Genomic DNA, 10,747 nt, shown 5'->3' on the forward strand with positions numbered 1-10,747 from the left:
AGGATATGTATATGAGCTTGAAGCTGCCAATTGTCTTTTAAAGAATCAATAATCAATGTAGAACAGTCCAGCCCAGCATTGCTAAGAGCATGCAATGTTCTTTTTTAGTGCTTCAGTGATCCAGTTCAGATTTAACGTTTTTTTTTATCATTATATTTAAATCTGGAGATGATCTAAAGAAGTGGAGAGTCAATAAAAACAGTGAAGTCACCGTTTGGAGGACCTGCTGCAGAGGAGAGCACGGTTAGCGGCTAACCGTTGTGTTCCAATATTTACAGTAGAAATGTCACATTGGGGTTTAGAATAAAATATTTGGGGTTTATTAATATTATTATTATTCTTTGTTTTTGTACTTTGGAATTGTGTTTTATTACCTCTTCATAATTCTGTTGTAATGCTCAGCCCTGCTGCAGTCAGCAATATTATTTCTAATCAACGTCACGGCAGTAAGTTGTGTTTCGTTTTGCTTTTCTTTACATAAATAGATCACAGCTACATGTGTTGGCCATATCAACCTTAATCGCCGCCTCTTTTTGATGACTCACCAAAAACAAAGCCTGTAGCCTTGGTTACCGTCGTGCGTGTCGGCCATAGCAACAGTGCTGCGAAGTGAGAAAATGTAAAAGATCAAAACCAGATTCCCCTGTTTAAGGAATCTTTTCCCTCAGATGACCCTCTGCTGCCAGACGTGTTACGTAAAGTGAGAAGACATGTAGCTCCCAGAGTTCCCTGCTTCATTCTTCTTTAACGAGTGTTTCTCTGAGCCTACCTAATCTGACTCCAGATCTCCTTCCTTCCTATCTCACTGTCTCTTCCCTCTTGTGGGTCTTGTAAAGCTTTGAGTCCAATTTCATACACTCTGTTTCCTTCTTTTTTTTATAACCTTCCCTTCCTTTCTCACTCCGTCGCCCACTTCGACTCAATATCTCTCTAAGCATCCCCGTCCCCTTCATCATAGCATTCGGACTGGCGGTAATAACCCGGACTGTCGACAACAAATCACCTCCTCAGATCCAAAGGCTTACTGCGTGACGCACGGTGACCTTACGCTTGGGAGCAAATGGTAGAAAATGAGAAACCCGCGGCTGGAAATTGCAGTTGTCTTGTACCCTTGCGAGCAGCGGTGATGCATCGGTGCGGCAACGTTACAAGCGTCGCATTTTTAAGCCCACTCTTTCAAATAGAAATGACTAATGGAATATTTAGGGTATTTGAATTTCATGGACTTGAATTGAAAACTTAAGGTGTGTCGTGCAAACCTTGTATTTGCTATTTTGCTCAAAGTTGCCTGTTAAAACTTGGCCTGCAGTAAGTACTGCTTAGCATTGGGCGATAGAGCTAACTGTCTGACATTGTCACTCCAAAGAATGTGCAGCCAGATAGAGTTTTTGGTTCAGAAATTGGACTTTGGTAACCTAGATGCTGAAAGTCAGCACAGTAGGAAATTATGCTAAACTGCAATTTTTAAAAGGAATTTACAATCTTTGTTTATGTCTAGTAAAATACCTGGACAGGTCAAACCTAAGGATGTTTTCACACCTGACAGTCCAACAGACACGGATCGTTTGGGGATCAAAATTGCACCGTTGTCAAACAAACCAAATCCTTTGTGTGTCACTTTTGTAACTGAGCTCTGACTGATTGTTGTGTTTTTCTCCTTATAGCTGATTGGCTGGAAGGGGTTTAAAATGAATAAGCTCCACCCACCAGGCGAGCGAGGCAGTCAGACGAGTATCTGACTGTTGGCGTCACTCTGAGCCTCGCTTTAACAGACGCCATCTTTAGTACCTGAAGGCCATGCTGTTGGTCTGGGAGTGTTAGTCTGAGCTGGTTTTCTGGTTTTTAGTTGTGGGTTGAAATCCTGAGGCCGGGTGAGAGGAACAGCCCAAGCTGCTGGCTGCTTTGTGATTTCTCTCACTCTTTTGTTTATTTTGCCAAGAAGCCCAGTTTGACTTCTGTGTCCAGACTTGGGTTTAATTAAACCTCTCTTGCTAAAAACATAATCTGCTTTGGGCTTTGTATGTTGTGTGTCCTGTGTGATGACACAAGAAAATCACGTTTTCTTGACTCATTCCTTCATTTTAGGAAGGTAGCAATATGTTGTTTAATTAGTTTTATGCGTACTGATTGCACAGATTGATCGTGCCTATTTAGCATCTGTTATTGGCAGTACAAGTTAATGCTTGATTAGCATAAATAACCATTAGCACCAGAGGAGGTAGCCCCTTAGGTCGGTCCCCCAGGCTGTGTGATTCTCTAATAGACGTGAGCAGAAGCTCTCCTCAGTCAGGTTCCTCCGCTCATCTCCGGCCAGCTCAGCCCATCCTTACGAACGCAGTCGCTTGCAAAGATGTTTGGCACGGTTCTCTGAGATGTCCAGTAAGGGCTTGGCAGCAGAAATGCTTACACACACGCTTCATGTTTAGATTGTTTCTTGGAGCCTTTGCCAGATAACTTGATGGGTTTTCTTTATTCTTTTTTGCTTTGATGTGTGTTTCATTACCGCTCTCGCTAATTAAGTGGATGCTTCTAGGAGCGGAGCAGAGGTGGAAGGGCGGGAAGAACTGGCTGGTCCAAAGTTCCAGGCCCGCTAGAACCACAACAGTTTGCGTCTCTGATCCACAGGAAGCTGGATTCAGGTTTCCCGAAGCGGTGCACCTCTTTATCCGGCACTTCGGATGCTTGCGGTTTTGAATGTAAAAGAAGCTAACGGTGAGGAATGTGTTGTTTTTGTGACAGCTGAATATTGCTTCTAAAGTTGTATAATAAACTCAATACAACGTGTTTGTCACGTGGAAGACGGTTGGTTCAGTGTACTGCTGTGATTTGCATATCGACTGTAATATTAATCTTCATGTCTTTGATTTATGGGGCTCTGATAGCCAGTAGCCAAAACTTTCAGACAATAAAGTCATATATCCGCCTTCAAAACAAATTTAAAACCACCTACACATCCAAAATGATTCTCATATTAACTGGATTAAAAAAAAAAGATTGATGTTGCTGTCAGGTTTCTCTTGCAGGACTGAAACATACAAACCAATGGGTTTGTGTTAAAGTTTGAATTACTCTGACAAACTGATGAGTTCCTCAAATTTGAAAAGTAAGTGAAAGTTTTAGTTTAGACTTGAAGCGAACTTCTTTACTGACCAAACCAAAACACAGGCAGAGTAATCAGTTTAAATAATATGTATTTGTATAGTCCTTTACAATAAGTGATAGATTAGCTAAAGTACTTTACAGTGAGTGAAATAAGACAAAACATGATAAAACACACGAGACAGTGGAATAAATTGAAATGATTATAAAACATGTTGCACTACTGAAAGATTACCGTCTCTCTAAACAATGAGGGAAATGATGATGTCGTGGTTTTGGAAACTTTTGATAGTTATGTTGTGGGGCTGCAGGAGGAACTGGTGCACTTCATAAGTTGCAAAATTGGATTTTAAGTTGCTTAAGAACAACAAAATCAACACTTCAACATGGCCACCACAAAGCCTTGATCTCAGACCTGATGACGTGCCTACTTAGTGAATCTGTGACTTCCTGTCATGAGCACACTTATGCTAATGTGCTAGTAACTGAGCTTTTTTTTGGTTTTTGCTCATTTTGTGTCAACGACACATGTGGCAACAAAGTGCTTCAGCATTAGCTTCATCTGAATACCAACCTGAGCTTCTGCTAAGGAAGCATTAGCTTCTGGACCAGAAGCTAATGCTCAAGATTACGTTGTGTAGTGGTATAGAAATGCACCTAATTCCACACAGGTGGTTGTCAGGTGAGAAGTTCCGGTTGTTAAGGTGGGCGTGGTATATAAGGAGCTGCGGCGTTCATTCAGGATGTGTCGTCTTTGCTCTTCCACTGTGTGGCTTGCATCCTGTGGACTCTGGCAGCGGAAAGTAACAAAATCTCTGGCTGGCTGGTGCGTGCTACACTAAGATCCTGGTGGTAGGTGTTCTCTCTCCCTGCACTTCAGCTGATCTTGGCCAGAAAATCTAAATTGAATTGTGATTATAGGTAAAGCGCCACTGCGCTCCGCTCCTTCTCTTCCTCCTTCTGCGAGTGTGTGTGTGCGTGTTTGGATCGGCAGGTAGGAAACTAACGCTCATCTAAGCAATAGTTTGTTAGTTTTATTTAAAATGGTGGCTAATTAATTTTTCCTAGGTCCCCCCACAGTTGGACCATTGCTGCTCTGTTCTGCTCGGATCTACTCTGCTTTGCTCTGTTCTGCTCGGATCTACTCTGCTTTGCTCTGTCTGCGTTCGTTTCCCGGATCTGTCAGTCGGCGTTCGTTTTCCCGGACTTCCATCTCAGTCGTTTTTAAAGTTGGACTGCGGCGGTATTATCCGCCTCCATCCATGTTTGGGGTGTGGCATCGGCGCACCCCTTTCACCTCCTGTTGTGGCATGACAAGCGGGCCACGCATGGTCCTGATGTTTTAACTTGCATTGGCTATTGTTAATTTCTATTACTTTACTTATTTTGCTTACGGCCCTTTTTGTCTTTTATTTAGTTGGGCTGATATTGTTTTTTTTCTAATTAGGTTTAAGATTGTTATCTTGGTTAACTGTTTTTCTTTTGTTGTTTTGCAGTTGCTGAGGTCCGGTGGCGGTGTTGGTGTGGTGACGGTGTCTTCCTCTTCTGCGTGCTGTGATTCTTGAGTTTGGGTTGTCTCACTGCGTCTGGTGTGTCAAAGGGTTTTTTTGTTTGTTTGCTGTGTTTGGTGGATTCCGTCCCTATAGCGCCCCCTCTGGCCGGTAACTTCAGCTACTGCACTTACTTTGATTTTCTTTGTTTTCCTTTGTGTCCCATTCTTAAAGAAACTGGTTTTAAAAAGTGTTTTAAAAAGAGCTTAATAAATGGTTGTTTTATAAATTTGAAACTGTCTCAGATGTGCTAAATTCATGCATAACTGAACCTGTGTGCCTTAAACTAAAAGAAATATTCTCTGGGTGAAATTCCCAGGGTGGCGTTGTTGTGCAACCTATTAAAACTAAAAGTTCACCAAATCTGAGTTTCCGTCTAGTATCGCCACAGTTGGTTCTCATGCTTTAGCGTTAGGGGAGCTAATGTTTCTAATTAGTTCTTTTAGGCCTAGTGCGACTAACTTGTTAGCTAGCAGTGCCTGCCACTGGAGTATTTTCTCCCTGTGTTAATAAGTCTAAGTCATTTAAAATCTCATTAAAATGGAAGATTGTGGTTGTAACATGGCAAAGTGGGGAAAAGCTACTGGGAAGGTTTGAAGCTCACTGCTAACTGTGAGCTTCCTTTCTAAATGACCAGCTGCTAACAAGCAGCTCTGAGTGACATGCATAGTGAAGGAGAGAGAGCTGTTTTGAAAAGACTTTATTAGAATTTGATGTGACAACTCCCATAATGCAAATCAAACCAAAGTGATGTCCTAGAATCTGAAGGGAAACATATCTATTTAATGATTCTAAATCACAAGTAAAGACGGGAGCTTTTAATACACCAAAGGCACTTTTCATTCGCTGTGCAATTTAAATATATTCGCCTCTCAGTGGGGAAAAAGAAGAAAAAAATCAATGCAATCATCAAAATACTGCATGATTAAAATGTTTTTCATTTAATTATTTTAAAAAGTTAAAGTTGTTTTGAAAGATTCCACTTTCTTCTTTTGTTTTATTGCCTCCAGAGCAGTTCGTTTTGAGCTCAGATTTGGTTTCCAGACCAAAAAAGAGGAGAAAATTCAATGACTATGCTGCAGGGAGACACCAGAGAATAGATGAAATTAAAACAATCTAAGCACCATGCACTACAAGAAACTGTGGGGGGTAAAAAAAAAAAGAAAAAACAAGATCTGCAAAAGAATCAAGGAAGACAAACTTGAAAATGGCACCAATTTGTGTCATGATGACGATATCACACCAGCAGAGGTTATTTTCTCTGCTGTCTACACAGAGGAATTGCGCCTAAATGGTGAAGAAGTGCTCTAAGGAGGCTTTCTGGACAGGGTCTTGGCAGAGCACCAGTCTTATAACCTCTAAATAAAAGGCTCAGACTTTCAGGGTGGCTCACGCTGCGGTATAAAATGAGTCAAGGCGATTCTTTCTGAAGTGCTGATGGAGTCCTGTTGGCCTCTAAGTGATTTCTGGGGCTCTGCTGGTTCAAATGGACAGCAGCTCTTTTAGATCACTTCATCTCTCCTGCAGCCTCAACTCAGCAGCATCTCTGTCTTTGTCCGTTTTAAAATGTCACTGGAAACCTTAACTCGTCACCTTCTACACATTAACTTTTCCATTACGTTTTTTTTTTTTTCAGACTTGTTACTTCGGCAAAATGTTTATGTGATTGATAGTAATTGTCCAGTTTGTCAATAAGTTCTCCTTGTTACAGTACGGTCCATTTTACTCGTTTGCTTTTTATTTCCCTCTGAGATAACCATTTTTGCTATCGAGTTGAAGTCATTCCCTGTCTTTGGGAACATTTCGTTTACATTCGCCGTAGAAAATGGGGTGGCTCATATGTTACGGATCACCGGTGACATTCCGCTCACCATGGCTGAATAAATAAACATGTTCACGGGCCGCTGAGTGCGAATCGCAAACGGAACCTGATTGGCTATAAGTTTATTTTGCAAAAAAAAGACCTGTTGTAATTTCAATTCAATTTCGGTTTTGGGTCAGTCCATTACGAATTTGCAAAGCTCTACTACACCTGCGTTACTGCAAATCATTCCGGCTGGTTCTGAGGTGAGGGTTTTCTCCAGGTTGGTGGACAAATTGGAGCAAAATTTTGAAATATGCTTCTGTAGTTTTTTTCATATTTTTTCCTTTTGACTTTTACACGTCTCTGACAGCGGCCGCGATGAAAATATGCTTTCTGGTTGCTGGCTTGATTTCTATATGAAACTGTGTTAGAAAAGTCTTTGGGGGTTAACCACAACCCACATAAGGAGACCTTAGTCCTAAACGCGGCCGTCGATTCAGGGCCTGGTGACCTTTGCTGCATGTTTTTCCTCTTTCTCATTACCCTACTTTCCTGTCATAGCACTTTCAAATAAAGGTTATTACAGTCAAAAAACCTTATTACAAAAAATGTCTTTGGTGTTTTTTAAAATGTAATGGACACAGAGAGGGGAGGGGGGACTAAAGGGGATGGTATGAAGAGAATACAAGTCAACACCCTAGACTTTCCCAAAGTCGGTCCTTGAGGGCCGGCATTCTGCATGTTTTAGTTCTCCCCCTGGTTTAACGCACCTGGATCCAATGATGACTCATTAGAAGGCCTAAGAAGAACATTGACATGCTGAAAAGGTTGTTACTACCACCAGGGAGAAAAGTAAAACGTGCAGGATGCCGGCCCTCCAGGACCGACTTTGGGCACCCCTGTTCTAGAAATCTGCCTCTATTCCTGCAGAAAGAGAGAAAGACCAAGAGATCACAGCAACAAACTCTATTTTCAATGACCTATATAATGGCAATGGCTGGTACATTTTTTGTTGCATCTTACAAGTTTTAGTGGTAAATTATTTTCGGTTGTGTGAAATATATGAGTTTTTTGAGGAGTTCAGCCACATGATGCAGCTGCAGGCAAGCCCTGCAGGAGCTCAAGCAGCAGAACTGGCTGTTGTCCATATGCCAAAGTAACTGTGTGTATTCTCTTAAGTTGAAGTAAAAGGATTATGTAAATGAGTTTTCAGGTTTTGGTTTAGTGGAAGTTGTATGAAAAATTTATATTTGCATTTAAAGTACCATTTACTTTGAAAAATATATGGACACAAATGGTAAAGTAAATACCATATCATGCTATTTAGTGAATTTGTGACTTTCACTGAAGGCAACACTTCTGCTAATGTGCTAATAATGGAGTTAATGTTTTTGTTAACTTTTAAAACGTCTAGCGTATTTAAGCACCCCCTAAATAATTTTTTCAAATAAATCTGAAGAATAAATTTACTTGACTGCTTTATAAAATTTCACTTTAATCAAGTATTGGTTACCAGCAAATACGCTAATAGCAAAGCTCATATTCTGTTTACAGCTTTTAACATTTTGCTAACTTTGAAAATGCTTAGCACACTTGGTGTCCGCAAATTAATTTCTCCAGACAAATTCTAAAGCACTAATTGACTTGGCTGTTTTATAAATGTTTGGCTGAATAAAGTGTTGAAGTTTCTGTCATTGACTCTTGGCAATTCTTCAAGCAGACGTTTGTATTCATGCTCTCATTTTGAAGTAGGTGAAGACTGTTTACACAGCATTTCTGTTTCCTCTCCTAAAATTCTCTTTCTCTATTTTTAAAGATATTTTATTGAGCCAGTGGCAAGCATAAAACAAGCTAACAAATGAGGTATACAATAAAACAACAACAGGTAACACTTTATTTGAAGGGATGTGCATAAGACTGACATGACACTGTCATAAATATGACATAACATCTGTCATGAACATAAAGAAGTCTTTATGAATGTTTATGACAATTGTCATGAAGTGTCATTTGGTAAATAATGACCCTTTTAATGCCAAGTTGCTCTAAAAGTTGCATTGAAAGTCCATTAAAAATGCCAACTTTGCATTAAATTATCATAATTTACAAAATCATGCAAAGTTGGCATTTTAAATGGACTTTCAATGCAACTTTTAGAGCAACTTTGCATTAAAAGGGTCATTATTTACCGAATGACACTTAATGACAACTGTCATAGACATTCATAAAGACTCCTTTATGTTCATGACAGATGTTATGTCATGTTTATGACAGTGTCATGTCAGTCTTATGCATTTGGCATTTTGGATTTTACAAATTTTCTAAATTATAATGTTTTAAAATTGATTTTTAAGGGTTTAAATGGACTTGCACCTACACCATTAAGCGATTGCATACAGAGACTGCATGGCAATAGCAGATCTACCAGAGCAGCTTTGGATGGAAATTGTAAGGTCCTCTTTCAAAGAACCACTTTTGCTCAAAGTGCTCTGTCCGTGAGAGGATCTGCAGTCTGGAACTCACTCCCTGTTCATTTAAAGTCTGTAACCAGTTTTAGTACGTTCAAAAATCAAACAAAACTCTGGTTATGTCAAAAACAGACCTGTACCCATTTTTGATGTTAAATGAATTACTTTTTAAAAGCCCATCTAGGGACAAGTGCTGCGAATTAGCTGTTGCTATTGCACCATGATGCAAACATGGGACTGCTGTTTCAGTTTGTGTATGTCGATGTGTGTCTGTCCCTATCAAATAAACTTAAAAACAAAACAACCCGTCAAATAAAGTGTTACCCAACAACACTTAGATGAACAAACAATGGCAGGCCTCGATGTTTCCTGTTTTTGAATCTTGAATCCTGTGTTTACTGCAACTGGATTGTTGTGTGAAATGTTTTCCAAAAGTTTCCCAATGCCACTAAGGCCTGAGTCATTAGTGGCCGATCAATGTGAGACAACCAGATCTCTTGCTTCCTGAAGCAGTCTTTTACAGTTTGAGCCGGATGATTCCCAGTGTTGCTGTTTAATGGGAGGCGGCAGCTTAAACAAGCCTTTTAAGGGCTTATTTAATGAATAATCAAAAAAACAATGATGATTAGCGCCAGCTGAAGCTCACTACATCAGCTACGGTCGAATAACTTGTTGCCAGATGAAACTTATTAGTCATAGCAGTTCTTTTCCAATGGGAGGTTTGAGTGTTTGCTCACTGAAACCCAGATGGTGAGGTTTTTTAAAGACAGGCAGTGTTTGGGAGTACTAACTTAATGACTATGGAGAATAGTGTCTTATAGTGGTTCATCAGTTTAATTCATTAGATTTTCTCTGGGGGTTTTTTAGACGATTTGAATTTTGTGAGTTACATTTTGTTATTGTTATACAGTACCTTAGCTGCTGCAGACAGAAATTGTAGGTTTGTGGAGAAAAAGGATAAATTCTTGGGAACAGAGTCTACCTGACAGTACAGTCCACCAATTCCCATTCATAAAACACAACGGATGCCAGTTCCTCAGACAGACTGTCACCCAACATTTAGAGCTACCACCTCTCTTAAATTCTTGGTTTTTAATGACTTCTTTCATTTTCCAAAGGTATAAGAAGGGGATTGGTGCAGCTCATGAGCCTTCAAAAGAGATTTAGAGAAGTCTCAAAAGAATTTCAAATCAGCCATTCCACTTTAATGGAAAAAAGTCGACAAGCGGAGCATGATGAAAGTAACTGTAAGTGTGTGCTGGTGTGGCTGTTCACTCTAAGAGCATATAGCAAGAAGAGAAGTACTGTAGTTAATTTAAGCTGTTTTCACAATGTCTCCTAACTCTGCAGGTGTGTCGGTTTGTGTAAAAAATAAAACAAACAACAAAAAAAAGTCTATAGGTTTAAATGACAAATGCCATCATGCCATGAAATATCTGTCTCACTGCAGTGGACCCTCAATATTTGCAGATTTTCTAATTCCAAATTATTCATAAAAAATGTGTTTTCAAATTAGTTTTTTCTAAAATATCTGAATGGAAATGCAGCTCAGGAAATTAAAATACTTAAACATAATGCTACTTGACACGCTAGCTTTGCAATGTAGCTAATCCAGGAGCATCATATACTCTCCTGAGTTCTGATTGGCTATATCCCCAACAGCTTAGATAAGGAAGACAATGGATGTTAGCTTCTGCGCTAATGCTGAAATGGTTTCTACTGGGCAATTTAGAGCATATTTAATTAACAAAAAGTTAAAAAGGCAGTTAGAAGTGTTTCTAGACGGGTATCAAAGTATTCATGTTTATGTAGCTACTAGCAAGTGA

The 10,747-nt window shown here is 39.8% G+C and overlaps 1 long non-coding RNA gene across 1 annotated transcript; it reads left to right on the forward strand.

The window, feature by feature from the left end:
- The first annotated feature begins 3,738 nt into the window (after positions 1–3,738).
- Positions 3,739–4,885, forward strand: LOC108166635 (uncharacterized). The gene is made up of 2 exons (XR_001776971.2): positions 3,739–4,093; positions 4,168–4,885. It is a non-coding gene; the product is annotated as an uncharacterized LOC108166635 (long non-coding RNA).
- Positions 4,886–10,747: the final 5,862 nt, after the last annotated feature.

The sequence above is a fragment of the Poecilia reticulata genome, chromosome 10 (assembly GCF_904066995.2).
Source record: "Poecilia reticulata chromosome 10, P_reticulata-male-v2, whole genome shotgun sequence".
Taxonomy (NCBI): domain Eukaryota; kingdom Metazoa; phylum Chordata; class Actinopteri; order Cyprinodontiformes; family Poeciliidae; genus Poecilia; species Poecilia reticulata.